At 45.4% G+C, this 23488-nt stretch overlaps 1 protein-coding gene across 1 annotated transcript in view; it reads right to left on the bottom strand.

Annotated features, from left to right (window-relative positions):
• dlg2 (discs, large homolog 2 (Drosophila)) overlaps positions 1-23488 on the bottom strand; it is a 945868-nt gene that overhangs the window by 292486 nt on the left and 629894 nt on the right. The gene's annotated exons all lie outside the window — the stretch shown is intronic.

The raw sequence follows: 23488 nt of genomic DNA, 5'->3' as shown, positions 1-23488 counted from the left end.
TAAATTTGTGGGCAAATTGCTGAAAAGTGCACAAAAGGTTGGTAATAATAAGAGATTTCCACTGCTTTGATATTGTGTGGGATAAGTTCATTGTAAAAGGGCTATAGGGCACAGAATTCTGAAAATGTATTCAAGAGAAACAAGTTCAACAAGAAAAGGGGTAGTTATAGAGTAATTACCTAGATTTTTGTGGAATTATGGAAACTCTGCCGTATCCAAAATAGAGCCAAGACCTTGGATCCAGAAGTCCTGCCCCATTTCTGACAGTTCCTATTTTCACTGGGAAGTAGGACATAATTCACACATGGGGGAATCCCAAACTTAGCAGGGCCATTTGATTTAAGTTCTGAGTTTTCACTGGAGCAAGGGCCTTATCCTGCAGTGAGACTTATGATTTTCTTTAGAGTAGATATAAATACTCGTAAAAGATGGCTAAGGTCTGTGAAACTGTCAAAATGTCAGTTTATTTAAATCCCCTGTCCTTCAAACTTTGAGGCAAAAAAAACCTGTGGTGACTCTATGCTGAAAAGAAATTGGAGTTCAATGTCTGTACGTTGACATAACTCAAAGAGCTATAATTATAATATTATTACTGCTTGACTGCTTCCACAACCTGTCATTATCACAGTGGGGGGCTGTAAATTCATAGTTTGATTGACAGTTCCAAGAGGTTATTGATGGATTAGCTTTCATTGATGTGTGGTCATGAATGCAAATGTTTGTTTTTATAATGAGTTAAGCACTTGAAGGGATTTAAATTGCATTGAATTGGAATTTCTTTTATATAATGGAGTCTGTAATTGATACTTAGAATGTTGTTTTTTCATCTCAGCATGGCTTTTGAGGACTTCCCATGTCGGATACTGAGTGAGTTGTTATGGACAATATAAGGGCAACGGGCAGTGTTGCTTGACATACATGGGTTGGCATGAGTTGGTAAATTGGCATAGAGGCTCATGAAGCTAAATGCAGGGACATAGGTTTGCATGGACTGTATGAGAAGCCACTCAGTTTAGTGGAGAGATATTGATTGGCATGGAGGGTATGGGTAACCAGGAGTTGGTGGAGGCATTAGTTGGCATGGGGAACAGGTGGGAATGAGGGGCTAGAGGGAATGAGAGCTAGAAGGATTAAAATTTAACCACACAACTGGGACAAAGTCCTGGAGCAGCAAGGTGGGTGTTTTAAACAGCCCACCTTGGCACTTGGCAGCCGCTGTGACTTTCTTCAATCTGTTTCCGGCAGTGACAAGCTTGACTCCATCATGCACCTGCCCCCGAAACAAAGATCCTGTTATTCAGGGCAGCTTTTCTCCAGCTGGGTGCAGTAAGCAGAAAGAATTTCTGACTCTCCACACCTGCCTCGTGAGTGAAAATCCAAGAGTCATTTACAGCACAGAAGGAGACATTTGGCCCATCGAATCTAGTTCCAGAATTTGTTTTAGGACAAGAACTTAACTGCCTGAAGCAGTGATAGAGACTGAAACCCTAATTACAAAAAAAATCTTCCATGCACTTAGGGTGATGTAATCTACAGGTCTACAGACCAAGAGCGAGAAGGTGGGATTAGATTGGATAGTATTGCAGGAAATGTGTCTACAAACATTTATGTATATAGGCTCTTTAATGAGCCGCTTAAATGCAATGATCCCTGAGCCCAATTGTATTTAATAGAGGCTCAAGGATTAAACAAAACTTGTATTGGTTTCCTGTGCTCCAGAAAGCTGCCCAGCAAACCATTTGCCAGCAGCCGATCAGTCCCTCCTTCATTGCTCTCAGTACCCAATAGAGGGGCCCAGCATCAGGAAGGTCAGGCACACTGAAAGTCACCTTCCTGTCCTTGCAACCACCTCCCTCCCCCCATGTCACTGACAACACTCCCCACAACCCCCATTCTGCCCCACTTTACCTCTCTCCAGAGATCTAGCAACAATCCCTAGCGAAGGCCCCAGTATGTTACTGGCAGTAGCCACTGCTCCTGATGGCACTGCCAGACTGGAGAAGTGTTGGCTTTTGATTGGTACTATTGAGTTCAATTTTGCTCCTGCTGCCTTTTCAATAAGATATTGAACAGCCTTCTCAGCTGGATGAAACTTACATGATTGCCTGATAGAAAGAAGAAAAAGTAGTGTTAACCAACAATTACCTCGACGAAAATCAGCAAAAGCATTTGGTATTTTATTTAGTCTGCTGTTTGTGGGATCTATTTATGTACCCGAGTTCTAACATTTAGTGATTTCAATACGCAGACACTTAAATCATTTGCTTCTTGAAGCTTCTATTATCCCACGATTAAGAAAGTATTCCAAATTCCAAGATCTAAAATAGATAATTTTCATTGAACTCAAATGCCATAGCTTACCCCATTCACTTAGTGGTTAGAATATTCCTGGCCCTGGGGTGTCAGGCTAGGGAAGTGCCAGGAAAGTAGCTTCTTGATGTCATCCCTCCACCAGGATGTTTCCAAGTGGTGGGAATGGCTGTGGATCTGTTGCCTATCTCCATTCAGTTGACAGCCTATTTAAATAATTAGAGGCTTATTAAGTGCAATTTTCCTGTGCTGCCAGCAGTTTCTCAGGCAATGAGATTCCCTGCCACATGGGAAGACTGCCAGCTTCATGGAGATGCCCTCCCTCTGACAGCCCGAGGGACCATTGTTGCTAGAATCTCCATTGTCCAAAGAGGGCGTTGCAGGAGGGAAGATTACCACCGTGACCCTAATGTACCATCCAGAGGGGTCTTCCTGCTGGCCCTTCTGATCTTTTAATTTAAAATTTAACATTTTAAGGGTGCCACCATATTTAGGTATCCTCTCAATCGTTGATCTGCCTCAGCATCACCCATCTCTCCTGATGGGGCTGTCAAGACTCTTGAACTGCTGGCCCTCTAATTGGCTGGCTTCATTTACATCTACCCACTGTCCTTAATTGGATGGCAAACTCAGTGGCAGTTAATTAGGAGGCCGCTGGGAAGATTGCTGAGCAAGCCCCACTTCCATTACGCTTGGGATCTCCATTCTGGCGTTGGGGTCCTGAAACCCATAGTAAATATTGTCCAGTCTGTTTTTATATGCCTTTCTGTTCCTATCTATAGCACTTAATGGGTGGAATTTTCTCAGAATAATTCTAAGTGTAAAACGGGTGAGAAAATGGGAGGTTTTCTCACCTGTTTTTCCAGAGAGGTAAATGGTGGTAATTTCTGACACTCTGTGCAATAGAGGTCATGATATGAATCTTGGCAGTAGCGGGAGGTGGAGGAAGGGGGGAGGTGTAGAGTCTCAGTTCGCCAGGAAGCTGGTTGCTGAGCACTAGGGGCACCAGTGTACACAGTATACTGGGAAATCTGTCACTCCCCCCTGGCCACGGACACTGCCCTCTCCCACCGCCCCCCATGGACATGAACCCCCCCCCACTCTGGAACCCGCCGCCCCCTTCTCTGTGATCACCACCCGTAATCTCCTACCTCCCAATCAATTACTAATTAACGTCGCAAGGCTATCTCAAATTCCATGCATTTTTGCCAATTACCTGTTGTGTGGAACATATTCAAAAGCAATTTGGAAACTGCTCTGTCCCCCTTGCTAGTGATTCCAAAAAAATAATCTAGATTAGTCAGACCTTCACAGATCTATGCTGAATTAGCTTTGCAGATAATTGCCTTGTATGAGTGGGCAATTCTGAGGTAGCTCTAAGATTGTAGTTTGTATTTTATGGATTTTGTCTCCTTTATTTATCCTCATTAAACACTCACTGCTGATCACAGATGATTTTTGGTTCACTCCTTTGGATGAACAAACCATTTGGATGAAAAGGATCAGTAGCAGCTTCAACTGCCAGGAAAATAGCAGATGGTTCTGTTCAAAGAACCGTTCGAAGGCAAGAAGAGCTGCTCAGAGAAGAGTTTTCCCAGCCCAGTGTCTATAAGCCAGGAGTAAATGTTTTGGATATCTCTTAAGATCAGGGCATAAGGAGGTTGTGCTTCGTCAGATAGTCTGTCGCTGTTCCATACAGCCTTTGCAGCAGCATGTGCTGAAAGTCACTTCTACTCATAATGTTTTCTGCAAAGGCTCCTTCAAAGCTGTGGGGCATCACACACAATTCCCAATCTGGCTGCAACAAGCAGGTCACCAATGCCTTCTGAGCCAGACCAAACCACTATATTCCTTCCCAATGCACACTAAGAACCTGAATGGGAGAGATCTGCGATTTGCAGCAGTGGATGGCTTCTCTCAGGTCGAGGGCAAAATGGATTGCAATAATCAGTCACTAGAAGACAAGTATGCAACAGGAAGGGTAACATTTAATACAAACATATGAATTAGGAGCAGGAGTAGGCCACTGGGCCCCTTAAGTCTGCTCTGTCATTCAAAAAGTTCATGGATAACCTGATTGTAACCTCAACCCCACATTCCTGCCTACCAACGGTAACCTTTCACCCTTGTTAATCACAGGTGGGCTGGGAAGTGAGGTGGGGATGTTGCTATAATGGGACAAGGCGGCTGGGTGGGGGGTTGGGAAAAGTCCCGAGTGGGAAGGGTCAAGAAAAGCCTTCCCAATCCCAGGCCAACTGCAGCCTTGGTGGTCCTGGCAGTGGCCTGGTAAGGGCCCTCTCACTCAGGCATCCTGTGGAAAACACAAAAGTGTCAGTGGCTAGGGCCACCTCTCTGTGGAATTTAGGCATTCTGGAGTCTAAGTATTGTGGTGGGTGGGTAAGCTGACATGATTCCTGCTGGGCGTTGGATAGGATGAACCTCACGATCTTCCACTTTTCGGCACATCAGTCATGCATCAGTGAGGAGCTCATCGAATCTTGTGGTGGGGCGGACAGGGATTTATCTGCCCTACTGTCATCTCACAGGGTCGAAGGTTCTGGCACCATATTTAAGCAGCACCCAGACAGACAGTCACTCACTGCAGGCCAGGTGTTTTGTGTTGTTCAGGTTCTCAATGGCGCCTAAAAGAACCAAATAATTTCCTACATGGTTCAGCAAGGCCTCCCTTAGGATCCTCCTCCAGCCATCCAGAAAAGGCCTCTCTCCTCAGGACGGGAGCAGGAGGTTCTCCCACATGACAATGAGGACCTGAGTGAAGGTCAGTGGGGTGGTCAGCGCTTAAGGGTACTGCCAGTGTACCAAGTGGACACTCATGTGGGCACTGCCAGATGGGCATTGCCCAGCCACATACCTGACCATCCAGGGGCTTCAATGGCCTTCAAGCCCCAGGCATGGCCATCATGCCTGGTTTCCTGCAAGTGGAGACCAGTTGTGATTCTAGCCGATCTTGTGCCATGCCCAAAGGTCAGAAGGTCCTGGGATCTGGGAGAGTCCAGCGTCAAACAGGCTATGCATATTTAAATGTTACTTTAAATATGTTAATCAGCCTCGTGCCCTTTCTGGGTGTGATTCAGTTTGCGGCAGTGGAAAGGGACGGAATGATTGCAAACCATTTGGCGCCGAGTGCAAAACCAATACATTCTGCTATTTTTTGGGACTGACACGATCTGCGGCAGGCACGGTGAGGTGGGAAAATCGCCCCCTCAATGTCACTAAACTCAAAGACCCCGAGAAGAAAAACCTACTCAATTGGCGCCTCACAGCTAACCTGTCAACGACCAACAAGCCAATGCCACAGAGTGCCCACAGCACCTGGTCTACCTTAAAAATCACCATAGTCAACCACTGTGAAGAGATGCTTGGGCTCTCAACCAGGAAACACCAAGACTAGTTTGTTAAACGATCAGGAGATCCATGATCTTGAGCACAATCACAAGGTGTTCCTGAACTGGCAGCTCCACCAAACTCGAGTGAGAAGAAACAAGCTACAGGCAACTGAGGGACGAGGTGCAACAAAGAACTTCCGACTTAAAGAATAGATGGTGGGTGGAAAGAGCGCAGGAGACTCAGCAACTCGCCAACAAACAGGGCGTGCACGGTTTCTTGAGCACAATTAAAACTATTTGTGATCTGAGTACCCAGGAGCCCATCCCACTGAGAAGCAAAAACAGAGAGGCGTTCATCAAAGACGGAGAGGTAGTCAACTCTCACTGGAGAGAGCACTTCAAGGACCTCCTCAAGCAAGACGCAGCCTTCAGTGCAAGTGCCCTCAACACCATCCTGCAACATGCCACCATCTCAGCGCAAATCCAGCTTGCCATCAGTTTGAAAAAGCCATCCAACAGCTGAAAAACAACAGATTGCAGATGGAATCTCCGCTGAAGTATTAAAATGGAAAAATAAAAGAGAGGCATTCTTGACAAAAATTCACAACCTCATCACCTTTGCCTGGAAGGAAGAGAGCATCACAGAGACACCTTAATTGTGACCATCTTCAAAAAAGGAGACAGGTCTGACTGTGGAAATTACAGAGGGATTTCCCTACTCTCTACCACGTGAAAGGTCATTGCGAGAATCCTCCTCCCAGTGGCTGAAGAACTCCTCCCTGAGTCTCAATGCGCCTTATGCCCCATCAAGAGGTACAATGGACATGATCTTCAGTGCATGACAAATCCAGGAAAAGTGCAGGGAGCAGCATCAACATCTGTACATGGTCTTCTTCGATCTCACAAAGGCCTTTGACTCTGTCAACTGTGAGGGTTGTGGAACATTCTCCTCAAAGTTGGTTGCCCGCAAAAATTCATCACCATTCTCAGTCTGCTCTGCAATGACATACAAGCCGTGATCTTTACCAACGGAACCATCACAGACCCAGTACGAGTGCAAACTGGGCTCAAACAGGGCTGCGTCATCGCACCAATGATCTTCTCCATCTTCCTCAAAGCAACACTCCACCTCATTACCTTGAAGCTTCCTGCTGGAGTGGAGGTAATCTACCGGACAAGCGGGAATCTGTACAACCTCCGACGCCTCCAGGCCAGAACCAATACTACCCAACTTCTGTCATTGAACTGCAGTACACAGATGAAGCCAGTGTGCACACACTCAGAGGCCGAGCTATAAACCATCGCCAATGCATTTACTGGGGCATATGAGAGAATGGGCCTCAGACTAAACATCCAGAAAACAAAAAGGTTCTTTACCAGCTCACTCCTGCCACACAAAACTGCCCCCCCCTCCCCCACCCACCCCATCCCCGACCATCAACATCCACAGCGTGCCCCTGGACAATGAGGATCATTTCCTGTACCTTAGGAGCATTCCCTTGGTGCGGGCAGACATCGATGATGAAATCCAGCATCGACTCCAATGCGCCAGTGCAGTCTACGAATGCCTAAGGAACAGAGTTTTCAAAACCAAGACTTCAAATGCAGCACCAAGCTCATGCTATACAGAGCAGCCATGGTTCCCACCCTCCTGTATGCATCGGAAACATGAACAATGTACAGCAGACACCTCAAATCCCTGGAGAGATATCACCAACATTGCCTCTACAAAATCCTGCAAGTCCACTGCAGGATAGGTGTACCAATGTGAATGTTCTCTCCCAGGCCAATATCAAGGCACTGGTCATGATTTACCAGCTGCAATGGGCGGGCCACATTGTCCACATGCCCAAAACAAGCGCTCTACTCTGAATTCCGCAATGACGAACGATCACTAGGAGGGCAGAGGAAATGCTGCAAGAACACGCTGAAAGCCTCCCTAAATGGAAAAGGAAAATCAATTGGTGGGATCAAGTAGGGGAGCTGAAACTGGCAGCCCTCTCTCTTCCCTTTCAGGGTGCTTCTCCTTCTGACCAATTTCTGAAGAGACAGTCAGCAAAACGTTCCTAACAATCAATGCCTTTTAAGAGCTACAGGCTAGCTAGAACTCATGCTAGCCACACACATTCTGTATACCCTGTTTGGCATAGAATCAGCCAGCAGCACAGCTGAACATTACATTCATGGAAATGAGGAGGTATGCACAAAGTTTGCATGTTGCCTGCCTCAATGGAACAGGACAAGAGTTGATCGTGAATCATGCCCCCCCCACCAACTTAAAAACTAGATAAAATACAAACTGGAACAGTTACTATTTATTATATTTATTGTATATATTGAGAAAATGACAAAGATTAATAATGAAAAAATGGTGGGTTTAATTTGTAAAGTGTAGATTTATAGTCTATATATGGCAGGAACTTTGTTCCTTGCAAAGTGGAGCAGTAAAGTTTTTCCAGGTAAAGTGAATCATTCCAATGATTGTTCTGTAATTAACTCCTTGGGAGATATTTTCAGGTGAACCCCAAAATGAAAATTGTACACCCCTTTCAACTTAGACAAGGTGTATTAAAGTAAAAGGTACCAACCAGTCTTCCTTTCAATTTTTGCCAGAATGATTTTCAAAATTGGAAGTCAGAGAGGAAAGTCATGCCTTTCTGGCCTCCAGGACTTTCTGGGAGCTGGCTGCTGAGGGCATTGGTAGCAGCTTAGGCACATGAAGTCTATCCATCATCCATGAAGTCTAGCCATTGGCATAAAACAATGTGAATGGGAAACGGAAAATAATTACAAAAATACGAGGCAGAAGTGTCAAATGTGCCAATAACAATAAGATTTTAAAAAGAAACAGCCCCACATTAGGTTTTGGTGATTTTCTTTAAGATTTGTGGACCAAAGCCTTTGACTTGGGCTAACCTGAAAGGTAGCACACTGCTTTCCTGAATCTTCTATTCATTCAGAGTCAGCTTTTGAATCACATTGATTTGATGTGAGTTTACAGAACAATTATTAATATAGCCATGTAGCTTTTATTGCAAACTGCAGCCTGCACTGTCAAATGAGTCAACTTGGCAGTTATTTTCTTCTTTCAGCTGGTCCCTAGGAAATCCAGTAAAATGCCAGCATTGCTTCCTTGTCTTTTGAATGTACCCTCAAAAAAAATGAGGAAGAACTAGCTATGATGTTTACTGCACAGAATATCAATACTTTAGCTGAAAAAGTGTTAAAAAAAGAGACGTCAAAGATTTTTGTCTTGCACTCATCAAGACATTTTTCAAGAATACCGACTTATACTGCCTAAGAAGAAAATGCTGATTGGGATTGGCAAGTAGATTCTGATTGGTAGAAGCATTGCCAGGGAGAATGCACCAGGTGACTGACAGTTAACTGCCAAGCATTGTTTAAAATTTAAACCAGGTAGTTAGACTCGGATCAAGGCATTGTCCTGAGGAATGAGTCAGCGAATGGCTGTCACTTATTGTGTTTAGGTGAAACGGGTGCAATGTGTGTACATATTCATTCTGTCTACAAGGAACAGGCCCAGTGTATTAATATATGTAGCTTCCAGTACATGCAAAAGTGCCACATTGTGAGTCCTATTGACAATCTTAAATTGTTTGGCAGTATAATTCTTCGGATTATTTAGCAAATGTTGTCCAATCGTGGAATCACGTCTAATGTTAGACACTGTGGGTCCTATTTTACCATTTTGATTCTAAGTGCTGAATCTAGGAGTGTTTCAGATCTGACTTTTAGACCTGTTATCAGTCGCCCCCATATGGACTCTGCCTGAAAAAAAAGCAGCGAATCTGAATCACGCTGCAGAAGCCTATGGGCGGGGCTTATCGCACCCAAAACGCTGCTGCTTCAATCGGAGCCTTCAACTGCACATGCGCAGTAAAGGAAATAGAAAAACGCTCCCCTGTCACATCACTCCCAGGCCCGATAATGTTTCCCCCCCCAACCCCCACAACATAACTGTCCCCCTTGTCCCACCATCCCCTGCTAGCCAGACCGATCGTGGCCCCCTGCCCCCTCCCCCCATTGATCGCACGCAGATTGGCAGCAGACCCTCCCTGCCCCCCCTCCACCAGAGAGCCATCTGACCCATCTCCCTGCCACCGCCACCAGAAAGCCATCTGACACGCCTCCCTCTCCCCCTTACCAGAGAGCCATCTGACCCATCTCCCTGCCACTGCCACCAAAAAGCCATCTGACACGCCTCCCTCTCCCCCTTGCCAGAGAGCCATCTGACCCATCTCTCTCCCCCCCACCAGAGCCATCTGACCTGCCTCCCTCCTCCCCCACCACCTGAGAGCGATCTGACCTGCCTCCCTCCCCCTCCCACCAGAGAGCCATATGACCTGCCTTCCTCTCTCCCCCCACCCCCAGAGAGCCACCGGAAGCTCTAAACTTGCCTCCTTAGAAGGTGGAGCACCTGAATCAGACCTTTGCGGACCATGAGTGTTTCACGCCGAATGAGGACAGACAAACGCGGTGGTAAAGGGGGAAATGTCAGTAAGTTTGGGCATCCAGCCCATTAAGTCAATTTAAATGTATGCAAATGCATTTACATTGCCATCATGCCCATTTCGGGCACGGTTCCGATCACGGCCACTTTAGGTGCTTGGTAAAGGGGGGATGGTCACGGAGGTGGTCACGGGTCGTGCTACTTGCCTCGTGCCCGACTTTACCAAGTTTTCGCACCCGAAAACAGGTGCAACTTGATGGTGAAATCGGGCCCTGTGTTGTGCGTTTTACATGCACAGGCTGATTGGGTATGGTCTGTACCTTGCCCGTTGTGAACAGCTGCTGGGACATACAAAGTGTTCTGATGAGTCCAAGATGAAAAGCTTGGAAATGTCTCTTTTTTTCAGCAATACACAAGTTCTGTACTACTGAACAACTAATTGAAAAGTGTTGTTGGAAAACTAAAATTATCAGTTCTCCAAAATATGGTGTGTGTTTTGTCTTCCCTTATTAAATAATTTTTATTGGATCTATTCTGCAAAAATGTCTGTGAGGGCAGATTTTATTTAGCACCCAAAAACTAGTGCAACAATCATGATACATAGTTAACCTATGCTCATCCTGATAGCCCCTCATCTTTTATTCTGTTGAAATAGTTGTGCCCCGGTGAAAAATACTTGATGGACAGCTCTTTCTCTCTCATTTATGCTGTCAATTGCACAATGCTTATTCACACAAGATGCAAAAGGGTTATGGGGATAATGTGTGTAAAAGGCATTGAAGTGCCCAATCAACCATGATCATATTGAATGGCAGAGCGAGCTCGACGGACTGAATGGCCACTATTCCTATGTTCCGATTAAAGAGGTTTCAAGTTCTGCTACTGATACCTTAAATGGTCTGGATGGTTGACACCTTTATAGGGCTCTAGTAAAAGCAATTTTTCAATTTTTTCTTTTACACATGCTGTTGTCACTATAGGGTTTAGTGGTTCTGCACAGTGTGTTTACTGGTTGAATGGGTATGGAAGTGCCATAGGTTGTCATGGAGGCTATGAGGGACCATGGGAAGGGGTGAATGGGGGACATGAGATAGTATAATTTAGCATGGATGAGGCATGTGGAACTTGTGGGGTAATGATTGATGGGGGCTGTTTGTTTTATTGATTTTACAGCCTGAGTTTCTTGTGTAAGTGAGATATAGTGACAAAATTATAAACATACAGAGTCATGCCATCTTTCTTCACCATTTCCTTCTGGTCCACCCTGCTCTAATTCTACTCTGCAGAATTAACCTATACAACCACAAATCTGTCCAGGATTCTTAGGTTGGCTTCTCCGCCTATCGGAATGTTTTTCTACCTTAGCTATGTTCAAGATGATTGCTAACCACTATGCTAAAGCAGAAATTATTTAGGAGAAATACGTTTGCTTTTACAACCTGAAAGATGGTGCTTCAACTTAACCGTGATCTCAAACTGGATGTGATCTTCAATGTTTCTGATTTGGTATCAACACACTGATTAAAATAGTTTAATTGCTGAGATTGTGCTATCTTCCAGAAGTTTAGCATTTGGCACACTGGCTGATCAGCACATACAAGAAACAGTGTATTTTATTGTAAACAGTGAGTTTAACCCAGTTAGTACAGTGCACAAGACGTTTCAGCCCATGATACCAAACACACTGGAATACTGATCTCAGTCATGTTGTAAGGAAGCATGGAGCGTAGGCCAGATGTTTTCCTATGCACAAGACAAGGAATTTCATTTAGAGGGACTTCAGATTGCAATTGAACAGCTGAATACAAAATAATTTTGAACAATAACTTCAAGCACCCAACCACAGGCCATCGAGGGCAAGAAAGGCCCACTTCTCTTGAGGATCTTTTAAAAAATTATAAAGAGGAATATTCTTTTATGAATATTTGAGGTGACAAAAATTGTAGGAATATCCTAAATTATTTCTTGTAATAGATAATGATTCACAGGGGGGAGCTAAATTCTTAACAAAGTGCAATTTTATTAAGATATGAATACATAAAAATATGTTTGGAACTGAACTATTTAATTTTATTTCCCCCCCCTTGCCATTTATCTCTCTGCATGTCAAACTGAGAAGACAGTTTAAAGCCTCTCCCGGGATTAGTCTGCAACACAGAGGCTATATTTTCAAATTAGCTCACAGACCAGATTGGAGGTGGGCAGGCATTCAATTCGATGCCACTGGCTTCCAGGCCAGTTCCCTGCCGATTTTGAGTAATTTTGAATGAGGGTGGCTAAGGGTCAAATCAGCTACCTACCAGGAAGCAGCGGACTGCCAATTAAGACCAATTATTCTAAATTGCGGGACCTCTTAACGTGCTTTACCCACATTGACTGGAATTCCCTGTCGTCAATGTGGAAAGCCCATCCAGGACAATATGGTGGTTTCAGGATTCAAGGGGAGGCTAACGCCTCATGCTAGAGTCACAGCTGCGGGCCTTGGCCACCCAGTGGAGGGGTTGCCCTTCAATGTCATGGCCGGGCAATTGTGATTTTTAAAAATATAAAAATAAACTTACCTTTGTTTGTCTCTCACCTTTATCTAGGTAGCTCCCACCTTGCCCGGTGGGGCTGTAGATCACTCAGTGCAGCTGAGCATCCCATTAGTCCCTAAGAATTGGGAGACCTGTTGCAATCCTTGAGCGATGACAAGCATGCTCCCTATCTTTTAATTAACTGAAGATTTGAAAATCATAATGGGCATGCTCAAAGTGCACTGTACAAAGCAGGGTGCAGGACAACTTCCCATTTCCACTTCCTGATCCCAGATTGAATATCCAGCCCATGGTGTGCAGGAATTCAGCTTCGTCATCTGGCTGGGTTTATCCTTCATTACTATTTGTTTAAGCAAAGGAGATTTTCACCTTTTCTTCTATGATGGGCAAGCCAAGCTTTTATAGCTATTGATTCGATAAATGTGACAACTATACACATCAATTTATATTTAAATCACCAGGCTTACAAATATCTGGAATTAAGAATCTACTGATGATCATGAAACCATTGTCGATTGTCGGAAAGACTAATTTGGTTCACTAATATCTTTTAGGAAGGGAAATCTGCTGTCCAGACTTGGTCTGGCCTACACGTGAGTCCAGAGCCACAGCAATGTGGTTGACTCTCAACTGCCCTTGGGCAACTAGGGATGGGCGATAAATGCTGGCCAGCCAGCGACGCTCATGTCCCCCGAATGAATAAAAAACAATGTCATCTATGGAATGTAAACTCTTTTTTCATTTAAACATCTACGACTTTGATACTAAAATACATTATATTGAACAGTGTAAACTTGGAAAAGATTTGAGATATAAAAGTCAGAATGATGTTCTCACAATAAAATGATACGCCCTGACATAATTCATTCTGACAGAAATTGCATCATTACACTGAGTTATACTGAACAAAAAGTTGGCCTAACCTATATTCACAGGTGAAATGAACCTGAAAATATAATCTAACATGTGTGAATTTTTATATAAATGAATCTAGTAAATCTGAACAGTGATATATATTTCTTTAAAAAAACAAGTATTGGCATTTGAAGAGTTAATTAAATAATTTACACTACTGGCACATTGAGAGCAGACTGAAATAATTTTGAAGAATAAAAACGGGCTAGTTTCACCAAATGCATTTGTCCAAATTTCTTTATCGCAAAGCTGTTTTTCCGCAGTTGCTAATAACACAGCCTGGCACTGTTAAGAAGAAAATCAGTGAAGATAAGCAAGGAGTAAAAGCAACCAACAATTAAAAAAGCTTCCAACTGCACAACATGGGCTTCTAAAGATTTCCATCAATTGATCTAATTAAATTACAATTAATAAATAGTTTTCTTTAACATAGGCTGTTGAGTTGCAAGCTTTAATTGACTAGCTTCGCCACCTCATCAGTGAGAAAAAAAACCTTCCTGCCTTTCCAAGGGACTGCGGTAGGCACCAGCTGGATTGATACTGCAATGCAGTAGCAGTTCAATTTACCGTAACCCTTGAAGACTCAACACTGCTGCCTATCTTCTGCAGACAGAAAATACCCTAACAAGGTACTTAACTTTCCAGAGGAAATCCCAAGAAGTCAGCTAAATAATTCACTTCAGCAGGATTGATAAATGCCCATTTAAAATAGGGTTTGATTTAATAAAAGAATGGAAGCTACTGTTTAAAGGAACCAATACCAGTGTTCTAAAATAACCAATACACATGAAATTTTACTTTTTAACATACTGAGGTCAATGTTTCAGTCTTTTATTGCAAATGAATTATATTCAAATTTTTAAACCTTTGCCAGCTGTTTAGATTTCACAGTTATACACATTCTAATTAAATATTAAATGGTATGCTATTTTAATTTCACTGATCATTTCCTTCACCTGATTTTAATAAGTTGTTCCAGTATTTTTTAAATATGTGAACCCAACCTTAAATCAAATTATTCCCTTTGTCATTTGTATTACCGTGGTAACTGGCAACAATCTATTTCAGAAAGCCAGTGCAGCCCAGTTTGAATCATCCAGAAGGACTAAACCATTTTGTCTCCCCCAGGTTTTTGCATTTGATTTTCTATAGTTCTCTCATCAGGTTAATAACTGAGGCTGTGATATAATTCTGCAGGTGGCAGCATTTAGTACTTTTCGCGGCAACTCCCTTTAAGCATAAGCTTGGATAATAAGTATTTCCATGCAATTGACACCGTGGATCAAAACAATTAAACCAAATGAAGCCCTCACAATGGGTGGAATTTTACCAGTGTCAGGGTCTGACTGAAAACTGGTGTGTTTCTCGCCAGAGAAACAGGCTGGTTTTCTCTCTAGATCTTCCGATACTTTGTCAAAAAAAAAACAAAACAGGCGTGTTTCACATCGTCATGTTGAGGGGCAGGGCCAAACATGCTGGGAAAGCGCAACTGCACTGAGATCGGGACACTTTTTAAAGGGCACCCTGATCAGAGCAAAAATAATCACCCCCCTCACCACAGAGGGTCTAAGCTACCCCACCCCTCCACCAGCCATGATCAGAGCGGCTTCTCTCCTCCACCCTGCAGCCCCCCAACTCTCCCCTCCAAACACACAAACAGGCAATATCAGCACCTGCCATCCCATTTTCCCCCCGAAGACCACTGACATCGGGCCTCCCCCCCCACCCCGAGTCAACGCCTTCACTCCCTTTCCACTGACTATCGCTGGCATCAGACCCCTTGCACGCACCCCCAAACAGTCAATGCCAGCATCCCCAGCTCCCACGTCTACTTCCACCCCCACCACCGCAAATAAATGAGTCTGCCCCCCGACCCCCCATGAGGCTCCCACAAGGGTCTGTCCCAGGCACTGACCCCTGGTACAGGTTGGCACTGCCAGGTTTGCAACCTGGCAGTACCAACCTGTGCCATGGGGCAATGCCAGGGCCAGGGCACTGTCTGGCCATGTCCCTCTCCCCGGGATATACTGACCCTTATGCTGTGGGGTGGATTCGGTCGACAGGTTCATGTCTGGGTGTACCTGCTGTAAACCTCACCTGCATGATGCCATGTTGGCAAGTTTTGAAAATATGCCTAAAGGCGAATATATGGCAAGTGGGGTCTTTAATTATATTATAATTTATTATAATGTATTAAAATCAGGTTCACTCCCGGTGTGGGCGTGAACCTGATTACATCACCAGCGAAGTGCGGCGAAAATCAGAGATCACGATTTCTGAATTTTGCTGCATCTTGAGCACTCACCGTCATTCCTGTGCACTGAGGGTTTGGCTCAAGATCGCCCCCAAAATCTACACGCATAACTTCTACCAAGATAACGACATAACGAGAAGGAAAGGAATCTGTTTTTTTTACCCCTCCCAATCCTGAATAAGATTGTGACTAATCTGTAGGCATCGATCATGCATATAAACGTGAACAGCCTCCCACAGTGCCAAACTTGCTTTTTGAAAAATATTTTTATTGTCTTCAACATTGATAAATGCCACACAGAACATTAACAGATTCATCTTTAAAATAGTTGTGATGTTGCAAAAACTTTACAACACAGATTTATTTCCCCTGAATGCTAGCTTGAAGGGATTTTGTGACTGCAACACATTTTCAATTACAAACCTGGAACAATTTCCAAGCATTCTGAGAAAAACATGTTCTAATATCTCTCACATCTCTGGAACCATTGCTTCACAAAAAATACATAATACACATGTCCCTGTCTACATCAATGGGGATGAAGTAGAAATGGTCGAGAGCTTCAGGTTTTTAGGTGTCCAGATCCAACAACCTGTCCTGGTCCCTCCATGTTGACGCTACAGATAAAAACGTCCACCAACACTTCTATTTTCTCAGAAGACTAAGTAAATCTGGCATGTCCGCTATGACTCTCATCAACTTTTACAGATGCACCATAGAAAGCATTCTTTCTAGTTGTATCACAGCTTGGTACAGCTCCTGCTCTGTCCTAGACCGCAAGAAACTGCAAAGGGTTATGAACGAAGCCCAATCCATCACTCAAACCAGCCTCCCACCCATTGACTGTCTATACTTCCCACTGCCTCAGAAAATCGGCCAGCGAAATTAAGGACAGCACGCACCCCAAACATACTCTCTTCCACCTTCTTCCGTTGGGAAAAAGGTACAAAGGTCTGAGGACATGTATCAACCAATTCAAGAACAGTTTCTTCCCTGTTGCCATCAGACTTTTGAATGGACCTACCTCGCATTAAGTTGCTCTTTCTCTACACCTCAGCTATGACTGTAACACTACATTCTTCACTCTCTTCCTTCTTTCTCTATGAATGGTATGCTTTGTCTATATAGCACGCAACAATACTTTTCACTGTATAATAATACGTGACAATAAATCAAATCAAAAAAACAATTTCTCTGCAAATTAATTTTCATATCTAATAATATAATATAAAACTAATTTGAAATTACATTGGCATTCTGAAACTGTCACTTGGCGATTTAATTCAGTACGTAACTCCCAAATGGCTTTGGTAAATACATATGTGGAACATGCCCATAGAAAAGCATCAGGTTTGAACATTGGATTATGTTGAGTCTATCTACCTCAAGTGAGACAAAGGTAGAAGAACTAAAATCAGGCATTAGAACCCCATGGTTATGGGGTGTGAGAGGGTGGGGGAGGAGATGGGCCATGTAGGTTAAGGATCCAGCTTTGGCTTGTGGGGTGGGGGGGCGGGGGGGGGGGAGGGGTGATTGCAGTGGCTCCTGGGGTGTGGTGGAAGGGTGTTGGGAGCAGCCTCCAGACTGTACGGCATCAACCATGTGAATGAAGCAGGCTACTACCAGGGCCTCCTTTGCAGCCCTGCCCTGCCAGACTCCTTCCATTGATGCCTGTCCTCCATCCTCCGACTCCTTGTATGACAATCGACCACTTCTGCGTGGTGTCAATCCTCCTCCTCCTCCAGCTGGTTTCCCTGCTGCTGTGCAATGTTGTGCAGAGACCCGCACAGGGTCATATTGGAGGGCACCCCCAGAGCAGTCCAGGCAGCAGAACCGCATCTTCAGCAGGCCTTTGCAATGTTCCACTACAGACCTTGTAGCAGTACAATGAGACCTCATTGTAGCGGGCCTCCACCTCGACCTCGGGCCTCTGCACTGGTGTCATCAGCCAAGATGAGCCATCCCAGTAGCCTGGGCTGGTCTTCAAATAGCCCAGGGATGTCTGACCGCCTCAGCACATAGCTGTTATGGACGTTCCTTGGGTGGCGTGCACAGACCTGCATGATGTTCATTCGATGGTCACATACAATTTGAAAATTCAGTGAGTGGAAGCCCATTCTCGTTAATGAATAGTTGCCCCTCACCTCGCGGGAACTGCAGTGCGATGTGTGTTCCATCCACTGCCTCCTGAACATGGCAATGGTGGCGAAGATTGTAGCCCGGGCCTCCTGCTGAACCTGACCAACATCAAAATTGGTGTAAAGGCCTGCCCAGGCGTACAAAACATCTGTGACCTGGCAAACACATCTGTGGACTGAGGCCTGCGAGATTCCACTAATGTCCCCTTTGGGTGCCTAGAACGACCTTGTTGCGTAGAAGTTAAGTACCACCATCACCTTAACTTCTACTGGGAGCAGGTGGCCTCCCCCCGCTGAGGTGCCATGTGCGCGAGCACCTCACACAAGTTTCCTTAGACAGGTGGAGCATATGGCCTCTTATAGGCCGTCAAATGACCCACTGGTCCGGTATTGCCTTGGCCTCTGCACCCTTCTCCTGGCCACCCTTTCGGGAGACTGCTCTCCCATCGCATGTGTATCACCGGCAGCCCCCTGCCCTCCTTCCCTGAGAGCCTGCCACTGGCTGCTCCTGAAGTAAGAAGTTTAACAACACCAGGTTAAAGTCCAACAGGTTTATTTGGTAGCAAAAGAAAGAAAGAAAGAAAGAAACCCTACAGTACAGAAAGAGGCCATTCGGCCCATCGAGTCTGCACCGACCACAATCCCACTCAGGCCCTACCCCCCAAATCCCGACATATTTACCCACTAATCCACGCATCTCAGGACACTAAGGGCAATTTTTTTTTTTTAGCATGGCCAATCAACCTAACCCGCACATCTTTGGACTGTGGGAGGAAACCAGAGCACCCGGAGGAAACCCACGCAGACACGAGGAGAATGTGCAAACTCCACACAGACAGTGACCCAAGCCGGGAATCGAACCCAGGTCCCTGGAGCTGTGAAGCAGCAGTGCTAACCACTGTGCTACCGTGCCACACAAGCTTTCGGAGCTCCAAGCCCCTTCTTCAGGTGAGTGGGAATTCTGTTCACAAACAGGGCATATAAAGACAGAAACTCAATTTACATGAATAATGGTTGGAATGCGAATACTTACAACTAATCAAGTCTTTAAGAAACAAAACAACGTGAGTGGAGTTGCCTGGACCTGCAGAGTTTCACTGGCTGTCTTGTCTGGAGACAATACACATCCTTTTAGCCTGTCTCGATGCTCTCTCCACTCACGTTGTTTTGTTTCTTAAAGACTTGATTAGTTGTAAGTATTCGCATTCCAACCATTATTCATGTAAATTGAGTTTGTGTCTTTATATGCCCTGTTTGTGAACAGAATTCCCACTCACCTGAAGAAGGGGCTTGGAGCTCCGAAAGCTTGTGTGGCTTTTGCTACCAAATAAACCTGTTGGACTTTAACCTGGTGTTGTTAAACTTCTTACTGTGTTTACCCCAGTCCAACGCCGGCATCTCCACATCATGCTCCTGAAGTGCCCTTCCTACTCCCTCCACCGCCTGAGCCGTGCCTCCTCCTCAGCCACCACTATGATGGCCAGCTCTAGATCAACAAGACCAAGATCCATTCTGCACGGTCGGGGTTAGAGAGAGAGAGATTGATAGACACATGTCATTGCTTGCAACTATCCCAGCACCACCTCCACTCCTCCACCCCACCACCCCTCACTGGGACCTGTGCTCCCACTTATGGATGCTGGCAACTCAGCACAATCTGTGGTGCCATGCGTCACCTGATTGGGTTGCCTGCCATTGGCATTGTGAACATGGCAGGCAGGGAGAGCATGTAAGTTGGTGTGCGGGCATGGCCATTGCGATCTCTTGAGCCACTGCCATGAGTGCAACTACAGCATTTCCTTCCAGGCATGTGTTGCAGGTCAGGGACACGGGGCAGGGACAAACTCCTAATTATCACAAGATGCATTCCCATTCACTGAAGAGTACATGCAGTGTGAGTGTCTGTGTTAACCTGATGCCCCTGCTTGCAGCAACAGCTGCCTGATTGGTGAGCCCTCGAACAACACATGGTGCACTCCCCGCAAAACCTCAGCACTCAGTCCAGTCCCTCACCACACCCCACAGCCAAAACAATGGAACAGCTCAGTGGCTACAGACAGCAGCCTGACCAGCAGTTGTTAAAGGACCCCACCCCACCCCACAGAGACTACATGGAACATACCTGGGCCTGGGGACAGCACTTCCAGCTCTCCAGGAACTTCCCCACACCAAGCAGAATTTTTCCTGACCTGCCTCCAACCTCCCCTGCAGTCCAGGGGCTGCAGCCGCATAATACCTACCTCCTTACCCCTGTTCAACGCTGCCAAGCCAGCTCCCGACTTCTATAGAGCAGTTGTAAACCCTGCCAGCGTGACATCACGCCAGAGTGGGGGGGAGAAGCTAGCGGGAGTGGAGATTCTAGTCGCAGAGCCACTAGTTGCATGCCAAGGTATGTTAATGAATGCAAATCACCGTTATGCTGATTTTCAGCGTGGATCCGTCGACACGAAAAAACTTAGGCTGGAACACGCGCAGAGGCCCGTACGCCCAATGTGAATCCCGCGAGTTGGCCACTGCTGATGTCTCCCAGCCCGCTGCATTACAAAGCAGTGCAGTGGGCTGGAAGAATTGCCCCCTAAATCTTCTATGAACCAGCACAATCTGTCAATGTCATAAAATATTTATTTACATTAAAAATATTACCCAACGTATTTAAGTGTGGTAACTAGATATAGTTTTATTAATTGAGATGAAAATGGATTTATTGTAAAGAAATCAAGCATTTCTGATAAGATGATGTAGCAGCTAGACTCTAGCCCTCAACCTGTGTGGAACCATTGACAATGACCTATAACAACAATACTGAGCCATTTCATGGTTTCAATTCTATACACTAGTCAGTGTACTGTTAAATTAAATATTTATGATACATAAAAATATGCCTATTTGTGCCTGAGTGCCAAGAAAAACGAGGTCGATTTGATGAGCTTCCTTAAACAGGTGCAATGAGAAGAAACTTGTCAGGCTCGTAATATCAAACTGGGGCCAAATCAATTTTGTGGGTGGCACTGGCTTTGTGTGAAATTAATTTTAAACAAATTAAAGAAAGTTACTTGACATGCCTTTTATGTTTAATTCCCAATCTTTTGTGCAGGTTCATCTATTTTGTGCTAATAATACTTGAGCAAATCAACCGAAACCAGTAACAGACACTCTAGGCTGGAGTTTTGCTACTGAGGTGGATGGCTTGAGTCAGGAAATTTCCCCACTTGACAGACCCATCTTAATAGAAAGTGCTCCGTCAGATCCAGCTTTCACTCTGGTATGGTGGGGTGGGGAGGCTAGTGCGGGATAGATTCAGTTCACCATCCAGGGAGCAGTTTGGAGGTGTCCACAGTTGTCAGTTCTCAAGAACTTCTCTTGGCCCGCTAGCCCTCAATCCTCAAAATTCATCATTCACTATTTATTTCCTATTAACTCCATGAGCTTCGTACCTATCATGCAAACTCAAGCCCCAAAACACCACCCTAACCTTTTAGACTCTCCACCCCAACTCACCAATATCGGGAAGATAGGACACATACAAGATGGACTGGTTGCACCTCAGCAGGACTGGGACCAATATCCTCGCAAGGATATTTGTTAGTGCTGTTGACGTAATCACATGGCACTTAGAGAAAAAAAGGTCCCTAATGTGATTCCCGTCAGCAGAACACGTGGGTGGAGTCTATTCACGCCGCAAGACCAGCTGTTGAGCTTTAGGGGCACCATTGCTCATGCGCTCCAATCTCCTAATGCACTGTGTAAAATTGTGAACAGTGCACTGGGAGATCTCTCACTCCCCACTCCCCCAAACACTGCACCTCTCTCTCCCCCCGATCATCAAACATCACTCCGCCCAATCGCTGGCCCAATCATGGCCCACCCCTCAGCTAACCGCTGGGCCCAATCAGCCCCCCATCCCAGGAGATTGCCGCCCTGGTCAATCCCCGATGCAGAGTACATTCCCCCGCCTCCCAATCATGGCCCTGCCCCTTCAGGCCAGCCAGCCTATGATGGCTGGCCTGAAGGGGCAGGGCCATGATTGGGAGGCATGCCCTTAGGCTCCACCACTGCCCAGTGTGCAGTGCCAGGGTGCCAGGCTGGCACTGTCCAATGGGCACTGCCTGGCCTTGCCCCTGACCACCTAGGAGACTTCAATGATCTCCGGTCCCACTGGTGAGTCCATCACGTCAGGTCCCCATTGGTGGAGGTCCTTACCAGCGAGGTCATTAAGGCCGGTGAGTCCGGACAATTGCGTCCTGGGCTCACTAATAATATCACATGAATATTTAAATCAGCCTTGCGGTTTTTTGCCTCTCGCCCAATCTTACTGGCTTGTCATGCCGATTGATCATCCCCATTGTATCTGAATGCATGGAGCAATCACAATAAGGTAGGTGAATTGATTTACACTGCTCGATATGACTGCAATTACGGAGAAGTGGCTATGGGGTAACCAAGGCTGAGAACTGAGTTTTCTTTTCATTCATTCATGGGACATGGACATCATTGGCCGGCCAGCCTTTATTGCCCATCCCTAGTTGCCCAAGTGCAGTTGAGAGTCAACCATATTGCTTTGGCTCTGGAGTCACATTTAGGCCAGACTGGGTAAGGACAGCAGCTTTCCTTCTCTGAATGATATCAGTGAACCAGATGGGTTTTTCTGACAATCGACAATGGCATCATGGTCATCAGTAGATTCTTAATTCCAGATATTTTTTTACTGAGTTCAAATTCCACCATCTGCCATGGTGGATTTGAACCTGGGTCCCCAGTTTCTGGATTAATAGTCTAGCAATAATACCACTAGGTCATCGTCTCCCCTGTATACAGCAGTACTCAATACTTGGGAAGGACAGGCTAAAGGGAAAAGGAGGTGGAGTGGCTTTGTTAGTAAAGGATTAAATTAATGTAATAGTGAGTGAGAATATTGGCTCTGAAAATCTAGATGTAGAATCTAGTTGGAACTAAGAAGAGGTGGAAAACATTAGTGGGTGTTGTTTATAGGCCTCTTCAAACAGTGGTGGTGAGGTAGGAGATGGTATTAAACAGGGAATTAAACATGTATGTAACTAGGATTCTACAGTAATCACGGGTGACTTTAATCTACATATAAATTGGTCAAACTAAATTAGCAATCATACTGTGTTGGATGAATTCCTGGAGTGTGTTCAAGATTTTTTTTTAAGACCAGTATGCCGAGGAAGGGCGGCACGATAGCACAGTGGTTAGCACTGCTGCTTCACAGCTCCAGGGTCCCGGGTTCGATTCCCGGCTCGGGTCACTGTCTGTGTGGAGTTTGCGCATTCTCCTCGTGTCTGCGTGGGTTTCCTCCGGGTGCTCCGGTTTCCTCCCACAGTCCAAAGATGTGCGGGTTAGGTTGATTGGCCAGGTTAAAAAAATTGCCCCTTAGAGTCCTGGGATGCGTAGGTTAGAGGGATTAGCGGGTAAAATATGTGGGGGTAGGGCCTGGGTGGGATTGTGGTCGGTGCAGACTCGATGGGCCGAATGGCCTCCTTCTGCACTGTAGGGTT

The sequence above is a fragment of the Mustelus asterias genome, chromosome 10, assembly GCF_964213995.1.
Source record: "Mustelus asterias chromosome 10, sMusAst1.hap1.1, whole genome shotgun sequence".
Taxonomy (NCBI): Eukaryota; Metazoa; Chordata; class Chondrichthyes; order Carcharhiniformes; family Triakidae; genus Mustelus; species Mustelus asterias.
The sequence above is the reverse complement of the archived record's forward strand: the minus strand, read 5'-3'. Positions and strand labels throughout refer to the sequence as shown.